This window comes from Mesocricetus auratus, unplaced genomic scaffold (assembly GCF_017639785.1).
Source record: "Mesocricetus auratus isolate SY011 unplaced genomic scaffold, BCM_Maur_2.0 Super-Scaffold_100003, whole genome shotgun sequence".
In the NCBI taxonomy this organism is placed as follows: domain Eukaryota; kingdom Metazoa; phylum Chordata; class Mammalia; order Rodentia; family Cricetidae; genus Mesocricetus; species Mesocricetus auratus.
Genome location: NW_024429188.1, coordinates 81,239,872 through 81,266,617, shown reverse-complemented (window position 1 = coordinate 81,266,617; position 26,746 = coordinate 81,239,872). Strand labels below are relative to the sequence as shown.

Below are 26,746 nucleotides of genomic sequence, written 5' to 3'. Positions count from 1 at the left end.
AGTCTTTCACTTTTTATGAAAGTCAACCCTCACAGTGTCCCACAAGAACTGAACTAGTGTATTCTAAGGACAATAATACAATGACCTGGTAATCTTCCACTGGACAACGATCCTTATGGATTTTAACACACACAGTACCACACTGGAAATCAAATCTGTAGGACATGAGTCCCCAAGTAATATACCCAGTTTATAGCATTTGTCAACTATGTCACTGTTATAATGGTCTAATTATCCTATCATCTCCAGTCACTTATAAGAAATTTTCTAGGCCACTCTGAGGTCAAGAGAGATCTAGCAGGGTTAAACCATTTCAAATATTTCCTTAGAATTTTAGGAGTCCTTAATAACTTTGGAAAAAGAAAAACGTCGTAACCACCTACTCACTCTCTTAGTGCTAGCTTAGCTCTTCACAGAGAAAAATATTCCCATTTCTCACTGTGAATGTGATTTTCTCTGATTTGGGGTCCTATCCAGTAGTCCAAGGGAACTGACATTATACATCCTGTAATAGGGCTGAGGACATTGCTGTGATGTTTGTTTGCTTTATCCAGAGGGTCCTTTCTTTCAGGAAATATGGCAACCAACTTTAACCTGGTTAGTACTATAGATTTGTCAACAAACATATTGTACTTTTATACGGAAGTTTGTTTCATTCTATAAAGTCCTCATGCTACAGTTTTTATTTACTTTGTAATTTAGCAAAGAGAAACCTCCATTATTCTTCCTTCATACGTGGCAAACTAAGACATAAAAAAATGTTCCAAAATAGATGCAGTGGTGCTTGTCCCTCATAAAGTCAGCACTTGATAGATGGAAGTAGGATGATCTGTAGTTCAAGGTCATCTTCAGATACATAGTGAATTCAACATAAATTTGGGTGATAAGAACTGTCTCAAAAACTAATAATGTCCTTCAAGCTGGAAGGAAACTTGAAAGCCAGATCTCCTTGTTCTTACAAAGAATCTATGTATCCTACAGTTTGAATAAAACAGAGATCGACATTTAACAAATGGGACCTTCTGAAACTAAAAAGCTTCTGTAAGGCAAAGGACACAATCAAAAAGACAAAAAGACAGGCCACAGAATGGGAAAAGATATTCACTAACCCTACATCTGACAGAGGGCTAATCTCCAAAATTTACAAAGAACTCAAGAAACAAGTCTCCAAAACACCAAAGGATCCACTTGAAAGGTGGGGTACAGAGCTAAATAGAGAATTCTCAGTAGAGGAGGCTAAAATGGCCAAGAGACACTTAAGAAAGTGCTCAACATCCTTAGCCATCAGGGAAATGCAAATCAAAACAACTCTGAGATACCATCTTACTCCTGTCAGAATGGCTAGAATCAAAAACACCGAAGACAATTTATGCTGGAGGGGATGTGGAGAGAGAGGAACACTCCTCCACTGCTGGTGGGAATGCCGACTCATACAGCCTCTTTGGAAATCAGTATGGAGATTCCTCAGGAAAATGGGAATTAATCTACCACTAGACCCAGCAATTCCACTCTTAGGCATTTATCCAAATGAGGCAGGTTCATACAACAAGGGCATCTGCTCCACTATGTTCATAGCAGCATTGTTTGTAATAGCCAGAACCTGGAAGCAACCTAGATGCCCCTCAACTGAAGAGTGGATAGAGAAAATGTGGTACATTTACACAATGGAGTATTACTCAGCAGAAAAAAACAATGGAATCTTGAAATTCGCAGGGAAATGGATAGCACTGGAAGAAACCATCCTGAGTGAGGTAACCCAGTCGCAAAAAGACAAACATGGTATGTACTCACTCATATATGGATTTTAGATATGGATCAGGATAGTGCCAGTCTGCACTCCCACAGATAGAGAGTCTGGGAAACAGGAAAGAACCTAAAAGATATGCATATATGCATAGTACCCAAGAGAAGAGGATGGAGACAAGATCCTCTGAATGGATGGGGAACACGGCGAGGGGGGTAGTGGGACCTGGGAAGAATAGAGGGGGTAAAGAGGAAGGGAGTTGGTCATGGGGGAACAGGAAGTTGAGGGGGTGGGGGTAGAATAGGGGGAAGAGGGAATCATAGGATCGAAGACAGATCAGGCACCAGAGTGACCTCGAGTGATCTAAAGGTATAACATCAATTGGCAAGCTAAGCAATAGTGGAGGGACCACCTCGAATGCCCATTCCTGATAATGAACTTGATGTCTATAACTATCCGGGAGCCTTCATCCTGGGACTGATGGAAGCAGAGGCAAACACACAGCTAAGCACTGAACTGAACCCAAGGAACCCAGTGACAGAGAGAGAGGAATGATGAGCAAATTGGCAAAGAATGGGCTGGCAAAACCAGCAGAGACAGCTGATCTGAACAGGGGAGTGCTCTTGGACCCCAGACCGACAGTGGGGAGGCCAGAATGGGACTGATCTGGACCCCCCAAATGTGAGTGTCAGTGAGAAGGCCTGGACAACCTATGGGGCCCTGAGCTGTGGATCAGTGTCTATCCCTGGTATACAATCTGTCTTCATGTGCCTATAGCACAAAGAGAGATGCTCTCTCAGCCTGGACTCTTAGGGGAGTGCCTTGACCCTACCAAGAGTAAAATGATAGACTCTAGACATCCCCTATGTGGAAGGATTTGGCAATAGGGTGGGAGGGAGGGTGGAAGGGGAGTGCGGGAGGAGGGGAGGGAGAGGGAACTGGGATTGACATGTAAAACAAGCTATTTAAAATTAAAATAAAAAAATACACAAAAAAAACAGAGATGCTACTGCTATACCACTAGGTACTTCAGTAGTTGCACAGAACTCTTTGTCTTAGATGCTCCTGAGCCTCTGAGGTTCCAGAACCTTGTCTGAGTGTAAATAGTGATTTATACCTCATTGAGCATTTGGGTAAGGAACTTCTTGATGGCTCAGGATACTCATTCGTGGCATAATCTCAATATTTTCAGGCTAAGGATTAATTCTCTTTTGTACATAGTAACCAATAACACCTAATAGTTGCAAACTGCTTTCCCTGAGACAGTAAGTATTCTATAGCTTTGCAGAAATTATTACGTATTCCCTATCAATTAACCTATTTAAGTATGTATTGTTTTATTTTTTATTATTTTGTGGGTTTTTAACGGTCCTAAATTGTCGATTGGGTATGAACTTTACAAACCTCACATATTTTAGCGGGAATGGTGGAGCTGCAGAGTATTGTGCCTTCTCCAAGCTGCACAGTGAGAGCCACCAAAGGCTTGTGGCCCTTTCCAAGGCCACGGCTCTTGCAGTCAGTCCACGCATCTCTCTGTGCTTATGAACTGGTTTGGTGATCCACTGGGTGCAAGGGTTCCTTCTGATATTTTTATGGAATGGATCAATGAGGATACCCTCAAAAAACTTATATGTGGAATCTTCACCAGCCCAGTAAGAATTCAGGACTCTCAAAGCCCCACAATGACGTCCCACTTTCTCCCCAGCAACAGCCTGAAGGCTTCGCACACACTTTAGCTGGTTAACACCATGATGGACAGGCTTGCCGTAAATTGCACCCTTAGGAACTGGGTGTTTTTGGCCACCACAGCAAACATGAACCCTGTGTATGACATACCTTGCTTGGCCTTGTATCCCAGCCTTCATGCTTTATCAGGCTGTGTGCAGCACAGAGAGCTGGTGGTATTGCCAGCAACAGACTTTCAGCAGAAAACACATGTTGGACTGCTTCTTCCTTCATAACTCCTGGATGTATTTGTATGCACTCATATTGGCTCACCTGATAGCTGCCTCCAAAGGAAATGACTATTATTTTGTGTTTTTAACCATATAAATATACTATCTATACAATAGTACAATAGTGGAGGCTTTCAAGGAGAAATAAAAATAAATTCTGAGAAGTTACTTCATTATATGCATTTGTTTCCCTAGTCCAATGTCAGATGTGCATTGTGAGATGTGAAACCCTGTATACATTAGCCATTCAAAGCACACAATCAATGATTTCTGGTTTATTCTTCCCAGGTAGCTATCATCATAATCAACTTGAGAATGTCATCTGACCTCTTTACTCTGGTGTTTTGTAGTAGAGACTGGGGCCTGGTCTGAATCAAACTCTTTCTCAGTCAAAAATTCATAAAAGATCAAATACTTAAATGCCACAAATAACATCAAAAGGTGATGAAAATCAACTGCACAAAGAATTGTGGAAGATCAGAAAGACATTGCTTTTTAAAGAGTAGTTGAAATTGATTTGTTCTGTGATGTACATCTAATTGATTTTTAAAATCTTTCAAAAACATGGACTTTCATTTAAAAATTATCTGGTTTCATTATGTAATATAAATTTAATTCTATGTAGGATAAATGAATATCTGTGGTTCGGATTCAAATTCTTGACCACTAGTTTATGACCTCTCTGTTCAAAAAGAGTAGATACTAAGATCCAGTTTGGCTGAGCTGTTTTTTCCTATCACATTTCTATCTACATATTGGAATTGGAATTATCTGGTTTTGTGACTTCACGCTACCTATTCTTTTAACAAAAGAAAGGATGATGCTTTCCAGCTACCTTTTTGAGGAGCCTCATTTCAATATTAGCTCATCTCTAACCTCTGCTCACTCTCTGAAGAGATTTGAATGGTACATCCTTTATGATTTTCAAAAGATACTATATATAGCAAGTTTATCTTACCGAGAAGCCAAATTTGATAGCCAGACTCTAGTTTGGCACTAGAATTCAATGTCATAAGCATGGCATATTAGCTTTCTCAGATTCTAATTGTATTCTTGATATCAAGACATGCTGATATGCCAAAGAACATCTATCACTGACATGCGCCCTCTTCTCTCAGGTCATACTGCCCACCTGGTGCTATTGCCCACCTTTTACCAATGGGAATAATTCAAAGGTTGCATTTATATGATTGCCTACCTGAAAGGTTGTGTTAAGGATTAGATGGTGTGTACCAAATTTCTATGGTAGCATGTGGCCCTTGGCGGGTATTCATCAAAAAATACAAGTGCTGATTATCATTTTGCTGGGATTTGCAAAAAATAGATTCCTGATGAGAAGAAAGATAGCAGAATATAACTGACCTATTTTGCCAACAATAGAAATGCAATGTTTCTGACATAATGTGGCCCATCTTGAAGAAATAAGCAAGTGGTCACAGTCTCCCTCAATCTGGGCCTTGCTTGGCACCTTTATCATAGTAAATACAAGAAGGCATGTCTCCAGTCACACTATCATAGTGTGTGATAGGTGTTGGTTTTGCTAATCCTACAATGTAGACAGAATATTAGACTGGAAATACACTCAACATAGTTATGGCATTCCACTAGCAACTTATGTAATAATTCTTGTTCACTCTCATAGGTATGCATGCAATAGGCCTCAGCACTACCAAAATTAAAGTTCATTTTACACAGCATAATGTTCTGTTAGTCACTATGATGAAAGGGTCAAAATGAGATAGGAAGTTGTTATGGCCTGAATTATGTTCCTTTGCCCCAAAGCTACACTGAATTCCTAGCCCATGATATCTTTAAATGTGATCAATTTTAAGAAATAGAGGTTTAGTCTATTTTATTTATTTTACTGCTATGACAAATCCACAGCTTAGGCAATCTGTAAAGAAAATAAGTTTCTTTCTCACATTTGTGAAGGCTGAAAAGTCAAAGATTTAATGACTGCCTCTAAGGAGAGCCTTCTTGCTTCATCAAATCATGACAGATGATATTACATGGCAAATGAACATGTAAGGGAAGTGACAGAAGCAATAGAACACTCAAGAAGAATGTTCATTTTTTATAAGAAATAACTCCTTCAGTAGCCATCTAAATCCCATGTCCAATGATAATGGCATCAATCCATCCATAAGAGTGAAACCCTAAGGAATTAATTAACTCATAAAAGTCTCATCTGTCATCTCAATGCTGCCATGATGCCGAATAAGTATCATCACGAATTTGGAAGGGGCATTCAAATAATAACAAAATCTTTGCCAAAGCAATCAAGTTGAGATTAGTTCATAGTAGATTATAGCAGTCCCACCATCTAATGTGTTAAGAGTATCCTTATGGAAAGAAGAGACATATAGACTGAACTTGGCGTGATATAGATATACATAGAACATCAAAAATTGTCAGTAACAGCTAGAAGCTAGGGGCCAATAAAGTTTGACCCTGACAATATCATTATTTCAGATTTGTACCCTTTATATCCATAGGGCATTACATTTTTCTTGTTTCAAATCATTATGTGTGCTGTATTTTGTTATCACAGCTCTAGACTAGAAGCAAAATACTATTGGAAGTCAGGAAAGTCCTGGCATTTTTATTTTTTAACTCTTATCTTGGATGATGGTTTAATGTCTGTGAGTCTCTCTTATCTCACAAATAAAATAATAGCATCAATTTTGAGCCCATAGTATTATTATAAACATTAACTTTGAAGATGAGAGTCTATCACATAACAGCAATGACTTTTACACCATCATAATCATGTATTTCTATAACACAGTTTAAATATACATAAATGCCTCTTGCATACATACCCTTGAACCCAGAAACTTCTAAGGTACATACACAAAATAATTCCTTAGGTATAGAGACCCTCTAAAGTACATACCCAACAGAAATACATGTGTGAGAGTGTTCATGGAAGCAACACAAAGAATACTTTAAAACACCATAAGGTTGTTAACATTAAAATGAAAAAAATAATTTCGGTGGTATATTCGTACAAAGGAATGCTACATAGCAATTACAAGGAGCTGTCTACAAATGTGCCCACAGACAAGATGCAGACCTCTAGTGCTATCATGAATCAAAAGGACAAGAAACAAAACAATAACACAAAATTTCAAACTCAGGCACAAGTAAGATGTGTTATAAGCCCTAATAGTGAAAGTGTTTGAGAGGAAGCAATGGTTGAAGGAGCATTAGGAGAGCCTCTGCACCTCTGGTAACACTCTTTCCAGATATGGAGATTGGTTACTTGGGCACCTTTGAAAAAGTCTCAAGCCGTGTATATGATATTTCAATGAAAAATTTAAAATTTATGCCACCTGACTTAATTCTATATTTAAAATTTCTACCTAAGTGAAAAAAATGTGTATCTGAGAAGTGTCAGCATAGCTACATTATAATTCAGAAAATATAAACTACAGGATATGCCCACATAATACAATCAATAGTAGGCAGGAAAGGATTTCATATACATTCTTCAATAGAAATTTATTATATCAACTTCAATTGACTGTTCATTAGTGATACCTTCAGAGATAAGATGAACTTCATACTTTTCTATTCTTCAATCACAAGGGAAACTACCTTGCCCAGGTCACCTTCTGTTCATGTAAAAAGCAGAATAAATATGAGAGTGAGATGAATAGGGGCTGGGCCATGCACTATTTTAGGGTGAAGAGCACTAGAATCAACTGGTGGATAGCAAGGGTTTCAACTTATATGAGAAAGTCAACTAATAGCACTAGGGCAGCTGCCAAGACATTTGTAAAGGAAAGAAAGGTAGAATGCTATTTTACTTCTTATGTCACAAAAATCTATATAGATATACCAAAGGGGATGGGGAAAAGACAAAAACAACAAAAGAAACTTAAAAATAAACATATTTTGACATACGGAAAGTCTTTTGAAGCATGACTCAAATTTTTGAAGCCTTACCATTTAAAAGTTCTTCATGGAAAAAAGAATGCTATGCAAAGAATTAGATACAGCTTGGGATTGCCATATCAACAAAGCTTCATCAGATTCAGAAAGACTCCACAGTGTTTAACTATGTATTCCAGAATAGTCTTGAATTTGTGATCCTCCTGCCTGAGATACCCAGTCCTGAGATTATTGGAATGAATCCCAAAGCTAGGCTTAACAATTTTCTTAACAAAGGGTTTTTATAATTCCCCAAACTGAATCATACACAATAAAAGCTAGTGAAAGAAAATAAAATATCAACTTACAGGAAAATACAAAAATTATGTGAAAACAAACACAATTATATAGTACTTAACCTAGAGTAAGGTACTAGTTTGAATGAGTTGCACATTGTACTCCTTTCCCACAACAACCCTACAAGTTGTGGATGATATGTATGACTCATATTACAGATAATGAAACTAAGAAACAGAGAAATTAAGTGATGTGCCCTAGGCACTACTAAGCTAAATAATCATCATGGGCTTTGAACATAGATTTGATGGTTCATATGCTGTTTGAACTTTTTATCACGCCCACATGAATTATTTTCAATCACTAACAATGCCAGTGGCAAGCAAATTACAGAGACTATCAAGTTATTTAAATTGTCTAAATGAATGTCTATATTAAAATTAATTGACATTTATAAAGGCACAGTATGCAAAAGATTTTATTCTAAGCACTAGTTCTTTCAGTGTTTTCTACAACACGTTTTGATAATATTTACCCTTATCCCCTTATTTTCAATCCCTTTCCATATCCTACCACCTGTACCCTACTTGCCCAACTTGGTTTGTTTTTTTATCCCTCAAGACCAATTTGTGAGGCTCAACGTTAATGTTCATAATAATCCCATGGGCTCTGTAAGTGAGGTAGCTGAGTAGGCCATGGAAGTCAAGCCAGTAAGCAACTTTTTGCCAAGAAATCTGTCTTAAGTTTCTTCTCTGACTTTCTTTGACAATGAACTATAACCTGCAAGCTGAATAAATCTGATCCCCCTCAAGCTGCTTTTGGTCAATATTTTATCCCCAAAACAGAGAACAAAATTAGAACCATTTATATTTATATTATTGGACATCATTGTGGAAGAGGGGGTAGGAAGATTGTGATATCTGGGAGTGGTAGATATCTATAAGGAAACATCCCCTGTACACAGCAGAGCAGCCACACATATGAACTCGTAGGAGGTCTGGCAGCATGCCAAAACCCAAAACTTTTTCAAAGATCTAGTTCATGAGATTTACAATTATCCCAGGCACAAGGATCCTTTTCAGGCATTTCAGGATCTCCTTTAATCTATGGGAACCCCAGCCATAAAACATGTAAGGACTATATACATATATATCATTTAAATTAGAAACAATCTCATTTTACCTATCAATCCCAGTTCCCTCTCCCTCCCATTCTCTCATACTCCCTAGCAAACCCCCCATCTCATCCGCAACCATTCACCAGGGATGGTAAGGCCCTATATGAGGGATCATTAAAATCTGTCAATTTATTTGTGGCCGGTCCTAGGCCCTCCCCTGTGTATCTAGGCTAAAAGAGTATACCTCCATGGGAAATGGGCTCTCAAAGTCTTTTCCTGCACAACAGATACATCCTGGTTCCACTGTCAGAAGCCCCATAGACTGTCCAGTGCTCCTAATTGACACCCACGTTCAGGGGTCCTGGTTTGGTCCTATGTTGGTCCCCTAACTGTCAGACTGGGGTCCATGAGTTCCCCCTTGCTCAGGTCAGCTGTTTCTGTGGGTTTCTCCAGCCTTGTCTTAACCCCTTTGCTCATCAATCCTCCGTCTCTGTCACTGGTTTCTAGGAGTTTGACTCAGTGCTTGGCTGTGGATCTCTGCTTCTACTTTCAATAGCTACTGGATGAAGGCTCTAGGATGGCATTTATGGCAGTTATCATTCTCATCATAGGGGAAGGGTGTTTAGGGAACTAGTTGGGGTCATCCTTGTGGAACTCAGTGCAATTCCCTAGTGCAAGATTTCTCTTTAAACCTGTAGTGGCTCCCTCTACTGATGTGTCTCTTTTCTTGCTCTCCTCTATTCCTCTTCCCACTCAATCTCCTTCCCCCTCCTCTTCTCCTCTCCTCTTTCTGCCCCCATGCTCCCCATTTGTTCAGGGGCTCTTGTCCCTTTCTGCTTCACTGGGAGACCGTGTATGTCTCTCTTATGGTCCTCCTTGTTTCCTAGCTTCTCTGGAAGTGTAGATTGTAGGCTGGTAAACTTTTTGCTATATCTAGAAACCATATATGAGTGAGTACATACCATGCTTGTCTTTCTGTGACTGGGTTACCTCACTCAGAATGTTTTCTTCCAGTTCCAACCATTTGCCTATGAATTTTAAGATTTCATTGTTTTTATTTCCCCGCTGAATAATACTCCATTGTGTGTAAATGTGGCACATTTTCTGCCTCCATTCTTCAGTTGAGGGGTGTCTAGGTTCCTTCCAGGTTCTGGCTATTACAAATAATGCTGCTATGAACATAGTTGAACATATGTCCTTGTATGAATGCATATACTTTTGTGTGTATGCCTAACAGTGGAATTGCTGGATCTTGCGGTAGACTGATTCCTATTTTCCTGAGGAATCTCCATAATGATTTCCAAAGTGGCTACTCAAGTTGGCACTCACACCAGCAGTAGAAGAGTGTTCCCTTTTTCCACATCCTCTCCAGCATAAACTGTCATTGGTGTTTTTGACTTTAGCCATTCTGGCTTGTGTAAGATTGTATCTCAGAGTTGTTTTGATTTGCATTTCTCTGATGGCTAAGGATGTTGAGCACTTTCATAAGTGTCGTTCAGCTATTTTAGATTCCCCTATTGAGAATTCTCTGTTTAGTTCTGTACATCACTTTTTAATTGAATCCTTAGGTGTTTTTAGTGAATAGCTTCTTGAGTTCTTTGTATATTTTGGAAATCAGCCCTCTGTCAAATGTAGGATTAGTGAAGATCTTTTCTCATTCTGCAGGCTGCCATTTTGTCTTGTTGACTGTGTCTTTTGCCTTACAGTCTTGGCCCCCCTCCATGCCCTCTGGTTGAGGCCCAATGCTGCCCATCCTGTCCTTGGAACTTCCTGGGTCTGCTCTGCATGTAGTGGACCTGCCTGCATTGCCCAGACTATCTGGAGTCTGCCAGCATTGCAGTTCCTTTTTTTCATTAGTTTTTGAGAGTTTTGTATAATGTGTTTTGTTCATAGTCACCTCTACTCCTCAAACTCTTCCTAGATCCACTCCCAGTTTGCTACTCATTCAATGTTTTGTCCTTTCAAGACCACTTTGTGCTGTGTAAATTTTCTTCTAGAAGAAGAGTAGGAGAAAAGAAGAACTCCAAGACAAAAACATTCTTAATATCCATCAATACAAGAAATGGTTAAAAATGATGTCACAGTCATAAAATAGACTTTCACTGTGAGGAGATTACATGATCACTTCATAAATAGAAAACACACAAGACTTTGCCCCAAATGGTAAGAACTAATAAAAGAGTTAACAAAACTGTAGGATAAAACAATCTTTAGCCTTGTTATATGACAATAGAAAATTATCTGAAATAGGAATCCAGAAAACAATCCCTTTTAATACTTAGAACAGGAAATACATATGACCAGAGATGTGAAAAGTCTGTCTAATGAAAATTATAAACACTTATGAAAAAATTAGCACTGAGTATGTGGCTCAACTGGTAGAAGTTTTGCCTAGTAAAAACAAAACTTTGGGCTCAAATTTCAGTACTACATAAACCACGTGCACTTACTACATGAGATCTTAGAGAGAGGGGGTAGTGAGACACACACAGAGAGAGAGAGAGAGAGAGAGAGAGAGAGAGAGAGAGAGAGAGAGAGAGAGAGAGAGAGAGAGCGCACAGAAGTGGACTGGGAAATTACTGCTGTTTAAATATTCATAATAGCTAGAATGGTGTACAGATTAAATACAATCTCTATCAAAATACCAAAGACATTCTTCACAGAAATATAAAAGCCATTCTAAGATTTATACAGGAACACACACACAAACACACACACACACACACACACACACACACACACCAGGCAATGCCATCATGAGCATAAGGAAAATGTTGGATATCTGACATCCAAATGTAATTTATGGGCTAGGGAAATGGTTCCCATTGTCCAATTGCTTGGTAGTACTGCACTTGCCTAGCATGCATGTGTTCCCGGGCATTGTGACCCTGTAGCACTGTCACCACAAGAAAAGAAGCACCAATATATTGCAATGTTGCAGCCATGAAAACAACATGATGCAGGAATAAACAGGTCACATAAGCCGATAGAACCGAATAGGAAGCCTGAAAGGGTATCCGTGCATCAACAGGTAATTGCATTTTTCTGTACAAAATTGCAAAGAACTCGCCTTACAGAAATGAATGCCTTTTCAGTAAATGATCCTTAGAAATGGTACAATCATCTATAGAAGAATGAAACTAGGCAACTGAATTATTTCAATTATAGAAATCAGGTAAAATTGATTAAAGCTTAAGATATTAGATAAGAAATCATGAAACTAGGAGAATGTACATAGGTAAAATGCTTCAATAAAATTATAATGGGCAAAACGGGTTTGTGCAAGATCACAAAAGCATAACAAATGAACAAAGATACAGACAAATGTGATTACATAAAATAAACATAAAGGGTTCTGTACAGCAAAGGAAACACTAACAAAGCCTACAAACAATTTACAAGATGGGTGAAAGTGCTTGCAATGTTTCATCCAGCAAAGCTTTTGTATTCGTTAGTCTCCCACTGCTGTGACAAACTAGAATTGACTGTTTGAAAAAGGAAGATTGGGGCCATCGATGGATAAAGGAGCCCACCACTAAGCATGAGAACCTGGCCTTGGAACTCACACAATAAAGAAGAGAACCAAATTCTGAAAATTGCCCTCTGACTTCTATACTTATATCATGGCATATGCATATGCATGCACACGCTCAAATAAAACCTTAAGTTTTTATGAAAGAAGGAAATACTCATTTTAGAGACTTCATTCCATAGTTTCCTAGCTGTATTGTTACTGAGACTGTGGCAAGGCCTACAAGGGAAAAAAGGGATGGCACAAGCTAATGTCCTCATGTCATAGCAGCCAGAGATGAGAGAGAATATAAGGTGATGGGCAAAAATATGTCCTACAAAGTCTTGACCTTAATGGTGTACTGATTTCAGCTATGTTCCAATTCCTAATATTTCTTTAATCAATGAATTGCCAGTGGTTATAGACCTCATAATACAACCGTGTCTCAAGGTCCAACCTCGGAACTTTTATGCACTTAAATATGAGTCATTTATGAACAATTATATATAAACCCTAACTTGGTTAATATCGAGAATTCAAAGAATTCTGAAAACTCAGTAGCATTAAACCAAATAACCAGATTTAAAATGGGAAAGAGAATATGATATTTTTCAAAAAAAATTATAAATGGCCAAAAATATACTCACTCTGCTAGTCAACATAAAGATGTAAACCAAACCAAAGATTAATAATTCATTTTAAAGAAGCTTAGATATTATTAGAAATATGAGAGTGCTCTCTAGGATATAAAAGGGGCACCATTGTCCAATTGTGGTTGGAATGTAAAGTAATATAGACTTATTTTGGCACTAAAATTATACCCATATGAAAAAATAAATTCAATATGTTTAAAAATTATCTGGACCCCAAAGTTTATTATAGGAATATTCACAATAGCCAAGAAATAGAAATAATACAATACATTTAAATGTGACACCTTAAAGAGTGAGTGGTCATGGGTTGGGGGTTGGTAGAGGGCATGGGAGGATGGGAGGGAGAGGGAACAGGGGGAGTGAAATGTAAAATAATTGCTTCTAAATAAAAAAAGAAAAAAATGTTTTTAAAAGCCAGCAAAAAAATACAAATTGAGATACTACTCCATACATATGTAAGGAAAATTCTATTCTTGTAGAAAAACGTCAAAAACAATCATGCTATATTAAATAGTCTAGGCACATCATATAATATTGTCATATTTTCATTCTATGTTGCTTGACAACAGCAGCTTAAGGGAGAAATAGTTTATTTGGCTCACAATTCCAAGTCACTGTGGAAAGTCAAGGTAGAAGGAACTTGACAGCTAATCGTATCACATCCCTCATCAAGAGTATGTAGCAACTAATTATTTCATTCACAGTATTCCTTAGCTTTCTTTCTCCTGTCTTACACAGTCTACTACCCCACAAAAAATGGAGCTGCCTGGTACTCTCGCATAAAATAACATAGTTAAGGTAATGTCTGATGCTCTCTGAGGATATTTTCCTAGATAATTCTATATCATGTAATACTGATAATGAAAACTAGCCACCACAAGCTCCACAAGTTCACCCCTTGTCTGTCTGACAGACAAGCACATCATTTTATACCATAAAAACCACAACCTCTTTTCTCCATAAACTCATGGCTACCTTATAATACTATAAAATTTCATATAATACAACTTTAAAACTTCTCACATTCATTCCCATATTCATACTTATCACAGTTCCAACACTTTAAAATCCAAACTCTCTTTACTACGATCTCCTATAAAAACAAAAGTTGGTACATAAGTCCAATATGTAATGTCACAGAACAAATATTCCTATTTCAATATGGAATTATTGGGTCATGAAACAATCAAACCAAAGTGAAACTAAACTCAAAAAGGGAAAAATATTAAAACCCTGTGTCTAGGAATTTGTTAGAATTGTCTTGGTTCCAAAGGATTTTTGTAGCTCTGCCCCTCTAGTTAGGCCACCTACAGTGCATACAGCTTCATTCTTAGTCTCATTCTAGTCCTATCCCATGCTTGCAGTCCCCCTAGAAAGATGTTCTTGGCATCATCAATATGCTGGGTTCTCCACTGAAGCTTAAGTGTCCATCCCTGACAAATAGTACCTGACCATAGCTATGCTCCATGACTTCCTCAATCCTGGACAATTTATACCTTCTAAATCAGTATCGCATGGATGATATTTCCAAATTCTCTCGCCAGTTTTATTCATAGTCTGGCTTCCTTGGACTACAGCTGTATCAGCTTCTATATGTCAACCCAGAAGAAATACTTTCTATTACTTAGTGCAGTTACAGGTTTATTTTTAAGGGCACTAATCTCTAACAGTTACAGCTGCTATTTTGTCAGCATCATTCTTCTTATCTGAAACTTTAAGCTTGCTGACACACCTTTTCTTCATAGAGCAAATTAGTCAATAATGTTTACATTCAACTTCTTGTGGCACCAGAAATTGCCACTGCACAATGCAACAGTCTGAGTAACTAGTATCCAAACACATAATGATATACAAGGTATTTTATTGCTGTTATAAACCAAAACACAAAACAACAACTTTAAAGAATTCAAACTGATTCAGAGTCATGCTTTTAGAGGCTTTGGTCTGTAGCCCCTTGGCTCTGTGGATTCTGAACCCTTGGTAAGATAATTGGTAGCAGCATGTGTGGTAGAACATGCTCACCTTGTGACAGTCAGGAAGCAGAGAAAGGGGAAATAAGGCAAATAGCATCCAGAGACATGTCCCCAGTTACTTACTTCTTTCAAGTAGGCTTCCTTCCTAACATGTCCACAACCTTCTGAAGTAGTTCCAGTATAAAAGAATCATGTATTCAACACACGAGTCTGTGACAGACACTTCATAGCTAAAGCATATGCCAAGTATTAACTTGTAATAGATGGTTTTGAAATGCCATTAAATGGTGTGACAGACAAATAGAGATAGGTGTTTGAGAATTACTTTACAACAAAGATCAATGATTTCCTGTGGTTTAAAACAATTCAACAAACATAGAACATAGTGTGCCGAAATTAACTTTGTGGAATGATGTTGATACCCTAAAGTTCAAATAATCACTGAGTAGACTACATTTTGGAAAATGTTGCCCTGCTTCTTTGTATAAGTTGATGTTTGCTGTGAGAATTCAGTTTAATGTAGCTTGTAGAAATTATCACGAGACAATATAAACTGCTAATCTACAAGTAAATTGAAAACTTACAAAAGGCAATTTTTAAAGCCAAGGTGTGATTACGCTATACTTAGCAGAGCCTCTATTTAGAATTTTGCCTTCTATAGCACGATTTGGAAGATGGATTACATGGTAGTAAGAGGTGGAGAGGGTAAGGGATGCGCTTTTCATTCATAGAGCAGATGAAGCATGGCATTGAAAGGAGATATGCAAAAAGATAGCTAGCAGGGGACTGAACCACCAATGTATTTTAGGAAATAACACTTAAGAAAATTGAGGATTTGGCAACCATCTTTTTTTTTAAACTGTGCCCGAATGTATGTTGGAAAGTTTTTGTGTACCCTTAAGTTACTTGAATTCCAATCTGGAGACTTTTATTATACAAAGTATGTATATGTCTACTCTAAGACCCTGTTGTTTTGTTGAGTAAGGTTGATTGCCTATCCTAGGTCTTTTGTTTTTCCATACAAAATTGATTATTGTTCTTTCAAGGTCTGTGAAGAATTGTGCTGGTATTTTAATGGGGATTGCATTAAATCTGTAGATTGCTTTTGTCAGAATTGCCATTTTTACTACATTGATCCTACCTATCCAATAGCATGGGAGAGCTTTCCATTTTCTGAGGGCTTCTTTAAAGACTCAAAGTTCTTGCTATACAGGTCTTTCACTTGTTTGGTTAGCATTACACCAAGGTATTTTATCCCTTACCCCAAGCTCTATTATAGAGCTGTCGTCCTGAAAACAGTCTGGTATTGGCACAAAAATAGACAGGTAGACCAATGGAATCGAATTGAAAACCCTGATATTATGTCATACATGTATGAACATCTGATCTTCAACAAAGAAGCTAAACACATACAATGGAGAAAAGAAAGCATCTTTAACAAATGGTGCTAGCATAACTGGATGCTGGCATGTAGAAGAATGCGGATAGAGCCATGTCTATCGCCATGCACAAAACTTAAGTCCAAATGGATCAAAGACTTCAACATAAATCCAGCCACACTGAACCTCTTAGAACAGAAAGTGGGTGGACTCCTGTACGAACTGGTGCAAGAGACAGCTTCCTGAACATAACACCAGTAGCAGACAGTGAGATCAACAATAATAAATGGGACCTCCTGAAACTAAGAAGCTTCTGTAAGGCAAAGGACACAGTCAGCAAGACAAAAAGGCAGCCCACAGAATGGGAAAAGATATCCACTAACCCTCCATTTGACAGAGGGCTGATCTCCAAAATTTACAAAGAACACAAGAAGCAAGTTTACAAAACACCAAAGGATCCAATTCTCAATAGAGGAGTCTAAAATGGCTGAAAGGCATTTGAGAAAGTTCTCAACATACTTAGCCATCCAGGAAATGCAAATGAAAACAGCTCTGAGACACCATCTTACTCCTGTCAGAATGGTTAAAATAAAAAACACCAACGATAATTTATGCTGGAGAGGTTGTGGTGAAAGGGGAACACTCCTCCACTGCTGGTAGGAGTGCCAACTTGTACAGCCACTTTGTAAATCAGTATGGAGATTCCTCAGAAAAATGAAAATAAACCTACCACAAGACCCAGCAACTCCTCCACTCTTAACCATATATCCAAATGATGCCCATTCATACAACAAGGATGTCTGTTCCACTATGTTCATAGCAGCATTATTTGTAATAGCCAGAACTTGGATGCAGCTTAGATGCCCCTCAACCAAAGAGTGGCTAGAAAAAATGTGGTACATTTATACAATGGAGTACTATTCAGCAGAAAAAAGTGGAATCCTGAAATTTGCAGGCAAATGGATGGCACTAGAAGAAACCATCCTGAGCGAGGTAACCCAGTCACAAAAAGAGAAACATGGCATGTACTCCCTCATATGTGGATTTTAGACATAGATCTGGGGAGTGCCAGCCTACAATCCCATGGCCAGATAGTCTGGGAAACAGAACCTTCATTCAGTGGCTGATGGAAGCAGAGGCAGACTCCCACACCTAAGCACTGAGCTGAACTCAAGAAATCCAGTGACAGAGAGGGAGGAATGATGAACAAAGGGGTTAAGACTGGACTTGTTTAACCCCCAGAAACAACTGACCTGACAAGGGTTAGCTCTGGAATCCCAGAGTGATGCCTGGGAATCCAGCATGGGACTGATCAAGACCCCCTGAATATGGGTGTCAGTGTGGAAGCCTAGGTAATCTATTGAGCCTTGGGTAGTAGATCAGTATTCATCCCGGGTATACAAATAGACTTTGGACTCCCATCCACCAATGAGAGATGCACTCTCACCCTAGACTCTTGGGGGAGGGTCTAGGCCCTGCCCTGGATGAAATGACAGACTATGGACACCCCCATGGAGGGCCTCACTGTCCCTAGGGAAATGAGGGAATATTGGGGGTGTTGGTGGGAGGGCATGGGAGGAAGGGAGGGAAACGGAGAGATCTGGAATTGACGTGTGAAGCAACCTTGTTTCTAATTTAAATTTAAATTTAAAAATAAAAAATAAAGTATAAAAAAGACCCTGCTGTGTTAATAACAAGTGTCGGCAAAGCCAAAGAATTTAGAAATCAAGACTGATTAACTCAGAAGCTGAAGACCTGGGGGCAAAGTAAACTACACTACTACAATTTTAAACAATTGGGTTTCACTTCTTCCTAGAAGACAGAACAAGAAACATGGTGAACCTTCGAATAATGCTTCCTACTCGATATTGGTTCCTTTCTTTCCTCACGTTGAACATTTTGAAAACCACATTTCAAAGTTTGTACTTGTACTTTAAGAGGAATAATTATGAGAGGGGGAGAGGAGGAAGGAAGAGAGGGAGCGAGAGAAAAAAGAGGAAGGAGAGAAAAGAGAGGGAGAGAAGAGAGATGATAGAAAGAGTGAAATAAAGAGAGTAGACCCGTAGAGAGAAAAGGAGAGGCCTTTTCAAAGGTTGTAAATACTGTGCAACAACGTTGGGAATAGTGCTATATAAAATAATACCTGGTACAGGAGCCTTTCAGCCTATAAGCAATAAGCTGAAGATGTGATATGTACAAGTAGAGCAGGACGTGTTCTTCATAGACTCCAGGGCTGATGGTGCCTCTCCCTCCCTTGCAAAAATGCAAACTGACAGGTGGCAGCTTGCTTTTCAAACTGCTTTTCAAAATATTTGCATATGAATTATGCAGAGAAAAAATGCTTCTTACCCTAGTAATAATGGATTCTTATTCAGCTGGGATTAATAATCATTATATTTGCCTGCAGGAAATTATAAATATTTATAAGCAAATACCCTCTTGAGATTTAAATATCACACGAAGGATTTAGTGGTTGGTGCCATGAAAGGAATACACAACGGGACACTGCAGAGAGCTAAAACTAAAGTCCCAGGCCAATTGTTCTGTTTATCCCACAGCAGATAGGTAAGCTCAATCTCTAGTCAAGTCCTCAGGTTACACTATTTCCTACTTCTCTCTAACAGTATACCTTCCTCTTGGATAGTCTATTCAGTCTCATGGCTTTCATACATTTACCTTCTACCTATCTGTAAGCATTATCCATAAAAGTAACAGCCTTTCTGTCATTCCCACTTGGATATTTGGTACACACATCTCAAGATCACTGAGTTCAAAACTAAAACTATCAACAATATTCCTCATCCCAATGGCTAGCTTCTCTACTCTCCCTACTGCAGGTCCCATACCTGGAAAGCCTTCTGTGATCTACCTTTAAAGTGTATCCCAGAACATACTTGTTTCATAGCACAGTTATTGATACTACACTAGTTTTTTAATAACTACAATTACCTGCCTCAATTGTTTTAATAAACTCCTATATATTTTCCCTCCTTCTCAGAGGAATCAAATTACAGTGTAAATGATACTTGCTCTATTGGGAATCCCTAAATACCTCAACCATTGCTTCCATACAGTAGGCTATTAGTAAATATCTGCTGGGCAAGTTTACATGTTGCATATTCCCTCTTTTACCACTTAGTTAAAGACTTAAGGCATTGTTTTCTTTTTTGTTATCTTTTTTACTTAAATGGGAAGCAAGTTTGCTTGACATGCCAATCCTAGCTCCCTCACCGCCCACCCCATAGCCCCCCCATTCTTCAGGGAGGGTGAGGCCCTGCATGGGGAATCTTCAAAGTCTGTCATATCATCCCAGGCAATGTCTAGGCCCTCTCCCGAGAGTTCAGGCTGAGAGCATCCCTCCGTGTGGAATGGGCTCCCAAAGTCCATTTGTACACCGGGGCTAATACTGATCTACTATCTGAGGTCCCATAGACTGCCTAGGCCTCCTCACTGACACCCACATTCGGGAGGTCTGGATCAGTCCCATGCTGGCCTCTCAGTCATCAGTCTGGAGTTCATGAGATTCCCCCTTTTTGAAGTCAGCTGCCTCTGTGGGTTTTAACAGCCAGGTCTTGACTCCTTTGCTCATCACTCCTTCCTCTTTGCAACTTGGTTCCAGGAGTTCAGAGTTTAGCTGTGGGTGTCTGCCTCTGCTTCCAAAAGTCCGCTGCCACATAATAATCAAAATACCAAACATACAGAATAAAGAAAGAATATTAAAAGAAATGAAGGAAAAAGACTTGATTCTGAGGTCCATTTGACTGGAAAATCTTTCCCCGGCCTTAACTATAAGGTAATGTCTGTCTTTGAAGGTGAGATGTGGTTCTTGTATGCAGCAGAAGGATGGATTCTGTCTTCGTATCCATTCTGTTAGCCTGTGTCTTTATATTGGTGTTAAGACCATTGATATTGAGGGATACTAATGACCATTAATTGTTGATTCTTGTTTGATTTGGATTCATTTTTGGTGGTGGTATTGTGTGTGTGAGTTTTCCCCTATTTCTGGCTTTTGGTAAAGTGAGATTATCTATTGCCTATGTTTTAGTGAGTGTAGTTAATTTCCTTCTATTGGAGTTTTCCTTCCAGAACTTTCTGCAGGCCTGGATTTGTGGATATGTATTGTGTAAATCTGGTTTTGTCATGGAATATCTTGTTTTCTCCATCTATAGTGATTGAAGTTTTGCTGGGTATAGTAGTCTGGGCTGTAGTCTGTGGTCTCTTGGTGTTTGTAGAACATCTCTCCATGACCTTCTGGCTTTCAGAGTTTCCATGGAGAAATCAGGTGTGATTCTAATAGGTTTGCCTTTATATGTTACTTGGCTGGATTTATGTTGAGGTCTTTGATCCATTTGTACTTAGGTTTTGTACATGGAGATAGACATGGATCTATTTACAGTCTTCTACATTCCAGCATCCAGTTATGCCAGCACCATTTGTTGAAGTTGCTTTCTTCTTTTCATTATATAATTTTAGCTTCTTTGTCAAAAATCAGGTGTTCATAGGTGTGTGGGTTAATATCAGGGTGTTCAATTCAATTCCATTTGTCTACCTGTCTATTTTTGTGCCAATACCAAGCTGTTTTCAGGACTATAGCCACACTAGAGAATTAACAGAACACCTGAAAGCTCTGGAACAAAAAGAAGCAAGTTTACCTAGGTGTAGTCGATGCCAGGAAATAATCAAATTGAGAGCTGAAATCAATAAAGTAGAAACAAAGGAAAACAATATTGTTAAAGTATTTCCATTCAACAAGTATTTCATTTGAATGAAGCCTTCCTGTTCTTGGATGCATCGCCCAGAAAGAAATATTGAGATCCCATTTTCTCGAGTTGTGTTCTGCCATGAGAACAATTCTGTTCTACCACTCATTTGCAACCATAGTGTATTGTGTTAACAGGGCTACAAAGCAATGAGGCCAGTAGAGCATGGATTAGAACACCCCAAACAAGCAATAATAAAATTCTCTGTAAGCTGATTATTTACAGCATTTAATACAGTTCAGGAAACCTGACTATCTTGCTCACTATGCAAAGATGGATTTGTCATCACTTTGTTCCTTCTCAAAGTATCAAGGAATTATACCTCCAAATACAGGATCTCCACTCACTCATTTAACAAGCATGTATTGTGATATTGTGATATCTATCATATGATATGAAGCCCCAAGAAAAAAACTCAACATCTAGATGACTGTAGATAATTCTAAGTGAGACCCTCTATATTATTACAGAGATGTCCTGAATTTTGATTCCCTTTCTATTTGGAAGCGCTTAGATAACTCAAAACCAAGGTGTGGAATTGCTATCAAATTTATGCTACATTCTAAGGTTGAAACAATATAAAAATACCCTGATTTCTTTTTATGTTCCCATACACAGTCCCAAACCTATACAAGCATTGCTTCTGGCAACAAGGTTTATTCTGAGAGGTATTCATTCATTAGCTATTTGTTTCCAGTTGTGGTTAGTCTGTGGTAAGAAATGGGCACATTGTGTGATGACAAAAAAAAAGAAAATATAGATATAAAAGGGATCCAAGGTCTCTCCAAGCATCATAGTTATTTTTGAAGAAATACATGAGGGAGATGCCATGTGCATGCATAATATAACCATTTGCAGCACATTACCTTCTTCAATATTTCTGAAATCAGGTTTAGATTGCGTGGATTATATATGCTCATATTTAATTGTTACTAATCATTAGTTTAGTAGTTCTTCGTTGAACCAACTGGTTTACCAATAAGAATCATCTAGGTCATTAAAGCTTATCATTTTGTTGTTAAAATATGAACAAGCATGAGGCCTCTACTCTACAGATTGGTTTATTTTACTCTGACACTTAACATTCACCATTGGCATTCTGCTCTACAATTTTTCCTCCATGAGAATATGATCTCTAGATTAAAAGACTGTGTCTTCTTTAGCCATCTATCTTCAGTGAGCACATAAGAGCAGGCTGAATCAGTGGAAGAAATTTGGGGGAACTGAGCCTTAATGTAGTTGTTACTACAACATCCTGCCTCCCCTTCATATTGAAAGCACACAGAAAAAAAATTGTGCTGTAAGTCTACACTTCCTTAAATAGAAGATACTTAATATAATTTAAGAGATTTTTCCTGGTGACTTACTGTCATCATTAAACACAATATGGTGTTTTTATGTGGCGATGATTTAGGAGCTAGAAGGAGAGGTGTTATTATTTTACTTGGCATTTGAAAGTCCCAAAGAACTGAATTTTTCCCTGGGTCTTTTTACTTATCAGTTTCCACTCACATGTTATTTCTTACAACTCTCAGGATGATTGATGTAAATCACCTAGGAATATCAGCAGGGGAGCTCCAGGCTCTGCTCTCTATTTTGCTGTTTTGATCTTCCTATATACAGAGAAAGAAAGGGACCAATTATGGTAGAACTGTATATAGAAAAATGAAACTAATTGTCCTAAGTTGATAAAGGAGTAGATGTCTTCCTGTGCAATAAATATGTGTTAGGTCACACAGCAACTAGACTTCTAGCAGCTATTTGGACCATTAGTCATATTTTGTATACCTTTTCTGCTTCTTGAATGTGCTCCAAGGGGAAGTATCTACCAGAAAGGAAACTACACTTTCCTTTCCATTCCATCCACAGATGAGAATTCATGCCCTGCTCCCTCATGTCTGAATATACCTCCTAGGATTCTGTTGCAGGGTGAACTAAAGCTGCCATAGACTAGGTCTCCAGACTTGACATTTGACATTTTAGGAATCTACAGTGCCTTCAAAGAAAAATTACTAAGTATTACTTGCAAATGATGCTATCACAAATATATATATGAAGCTTAGACAAGTTTGTGGTACATAGCTATAAATGAAGAAGAAACCTAACTTTATAAAAGGCATTTGACAGACTGAGATCCATGAGAAATGTGTGTCACACAAATTTGGAAGGCAGCCTAGCATATTAATGAAATAAGCCATTGAATCTATTGAATAAACAGATCTTTATTTTGAATAGTTGAACAATTGTTTTGGTAGAGGATCTGAATTACATAAGTACATTCTGGTACAAACTTTAGCAGTATTCCACATCTTTCCCCACAAGTAGTTACTTGGCATGAAAGGGCCTCTGATACTTCCAGAGGTCATGGTCAGGTATATCCCAGTGCATATACCTGAGTATATGATCAATATAGTTTATGCCAGGCTTATGTATGATGAATGTAGTGGTATGTTGCACACAGTAATTATCAAGCTATCTTTTCTGAACATCTTTCCTTTCAGAGTACTTTGAGAGCTTTTATTTATAATTATACAAGACAACACCAAGACACAACAAAAATGAGTGACTTGTTCAAGATAGAGAAGAACTGACCTAAAACTCAAGTCTCCTGATGCTTATTTGTTGCCCATTTTGTCATACTGCCTCAGACATCATAACTTATCACTGATACCTAATGGAAGAATGAGGGGTGCCTCTGTGGATCTCTTAAGGAAATAAAAATGTCTATGTTCTATTATAAGCAACAGCTCAAAGCAAAATGCTAAATTCCAGGAAGGTATCAGAAGTGAAGAAAAGCAGTAGAATCTAGCATGTTCCCCATACCAAAGGAACAGACTCTTCATGAGCAACAAGAACAACTTGGCCAGAAACATTAGTTCTATCAGAAGGGACATCTGCCATGAATAAGAAGGGTAGGAAGATCTTGACTTTGCTTCAGTTTACTGGAGAGAGACAGCTATGAGTAATAGAAGGGAATAAAACCAGGCAGATGTTTGCCTATGTGTCTATAGTTTATACATTCCTAATATCATTACACTTAGGCGGGTATGGTATAAACAAACAGCAAAAAAGGTGAAGGACAGACTGTTGAATCCAGAAACCAGAAGTACTCTAATCAGATGAGGTATTAAGGGTCCTATTTTCAGACTGAAAATCAACATGAGTCAGGTGACTATATATTATATTTAAATGGTTTTTAAAAAAATACATCACACTGGTGGTTTGCAAGCCTTAATATATATCTGAGACTTGCAGAAAAGAACCTCTGCAAGCAATAATAACACTTGTAGAAATAAGTTTATTGTCTTACTCCAACTGATCTGGAACAGCTGTATGATACAAAATGCCTGACCTCCTATAGCTTTTAAAATAAAGTACATATGCGTGAGCATGACTCTTTGAGGACTTAGCCTCTGTATTTCTCCAACCCATCACTATCTTTTTTCCTTGGCACTGCATGCCCAGCAGACTTCTTTTGTTTTTAGGTCCTTATAAACACCAACCTCTCTTTTGCCTCTGAATTTCTACATTTGCTGTTTGGATTGCCTGGGACTTGTTCTTTCATGCATAATGTCCCCCTTGGCACACTTCTACTGATGCTTGCAGCAACAACATGGAAAGAAACTCCTCTGGGAAGCTTCCCCTGCCCCTGTCCAAGACTGGATGAGACAGTAGCTCTTTAGCACTCTTTAACAATGAAAGTTTCACCTTTATTATGCTGGCTAAAATAATAAGTAATTATTACAATATTGTGAGTTCCATAAAGGGCTTCATACAAATCTAACTAATGTAATATGTTGTTGTATACAGAAAATATTTATTAAATTAAATTAATATCAACAATGATTTGATTTCAGAGGATGTACTGGATCATAAATTATCTGTGGCGGTGTGATATTATATTATGCAATGGAAAACGCAGATTTTGTTTAACTTCATTCATTTTTATTTTCTCACGTGTTCACCATTTCATTCTTTATGTTTCAACTTTCAGTACCACTTTTCCTTTTACTGTTTCCCATCCTATAGAATTACACCTATTCAGAGAAATTCCCACTAGCCATATTGCTCTTTTCAACAATACTTCACACTTCGGGGTCAGTTTTGTGGCCTGAATAGTTATGGTATAACTACCTCATCAAGAAAAGATCTACTAAGTCAGGCAAAATTGCTCAGTGGGTAAAACTTGATAACTTGAGTTCAATAGACAGAACATCTCTAAGCTCCATCTTCATTCCTTAAATATCAGGAAAATGTCCCATATGAAGGGTGTTTCAACTTACCATATTGTACAGAAATGCTGATCAATCAAGCAATTATTTGGGGACTTATAAATTTGCAGAATGTTAAAATATTATCAATTTCAGACATTTTAGTGCCACAAAGACATAGAAATAAATCTGAGGCATTAAAATTTCAATACAACGTCATGTTTCAAAATAGATGCCAGTAAAGACTGTGGGGGGTAGCTGTGGTAGGTACTTTTCAATGGACACAGCAAGACATTCTATGATAGCACTGAAATCATAGCTTTGGACTGGAGAAACCATAGAAGAGGAAATTCAAGCTAGTTATATTGATTGCCTTATGAAAACCATGGGATCTCTGCTCACATTAATTTTGTGGGTATTTAATAAAGTATACTCTTACTGCACCTGTCCTTCCTACTCCATTTGATTCAACAAGTCTTATATGAACCCACCTATAACTACCATGACACCAAGTTCTGTTAATACTTAGGTTGCTATTAATGTGTATAAAATAACAAATAATTTCCTTCCAATAATAATAATAATAATTAAAATGGCCTTATTGGAAATGGTTTTGCTTCCCTTTTTCCTTAGTTACCTCCTGAAAAATCCCTTCCCATCAGTGCTTCTGGCTCACTCTGGCTGTACATCTCACTGTGGTCACCTACCGAAGTTCCTGTTTATGGGTCAGTCCTCAAGCTGCTGAACAGTTTGTGTTTAATATGAAGAGTGTGCCATGTTTATGTCAATGGTGCTGAAGGTTAGTGGCGCTTCAGATAATGAGCTTTTATTAAAAATATAGTAGCGCACACAGGAACATCTTAAATTAGAGGACATTTCACAAAATGCAGTTAAGCAGAGAACAAGTGCCTATTTAAGTCATGACTTAACTTCTGTCTCTTGTTTGTATCTTTCCAATGATTATCATTCATAGGCAAAACTCAGAAGCTTTTTAAAGATTGATCTTTGTTTAGCATAGGGATAGCAAGGCTCCCTAAAACTGTGGTCAACTAACAAACTTCTACAGTCAGACTCTCAGAGATTATATTGCAGCCAAAGGAAAGTTTATCCTATAGCTGAACCTACCATTTTCTAGTGCTTTTCCCTCTTATCTTTGATTTAAAAGTGGCAGGCTCCACTTTGTTAATTTCAATGGTGACAGCCCTTTTCCCTAGAGACAGACACTCCAAGCTTTACCAGGAAAAATCTTGATGATGTATCCTTCCCTTGA

General features: G+C 38.1%; 1 protein-coding gene and 1 pseudogene across 3 annotated transcripts in view; both read right to left on the bottom strand.

Annotated features, from left to right (window-relative positions):
- Rtl4 (retrotransposon Gag like 4) overlaps positions 1–26,746 on the bottom strand; it is a 371,546-nt gene that overhangs the window by 47,853 nt on the left and 296,947 nt on the right. The window lies entirely within an intron of this gene.
- On the bottom strand, positions 3,159–3,732 carry LOC101827790 (annotated as a pseudogene).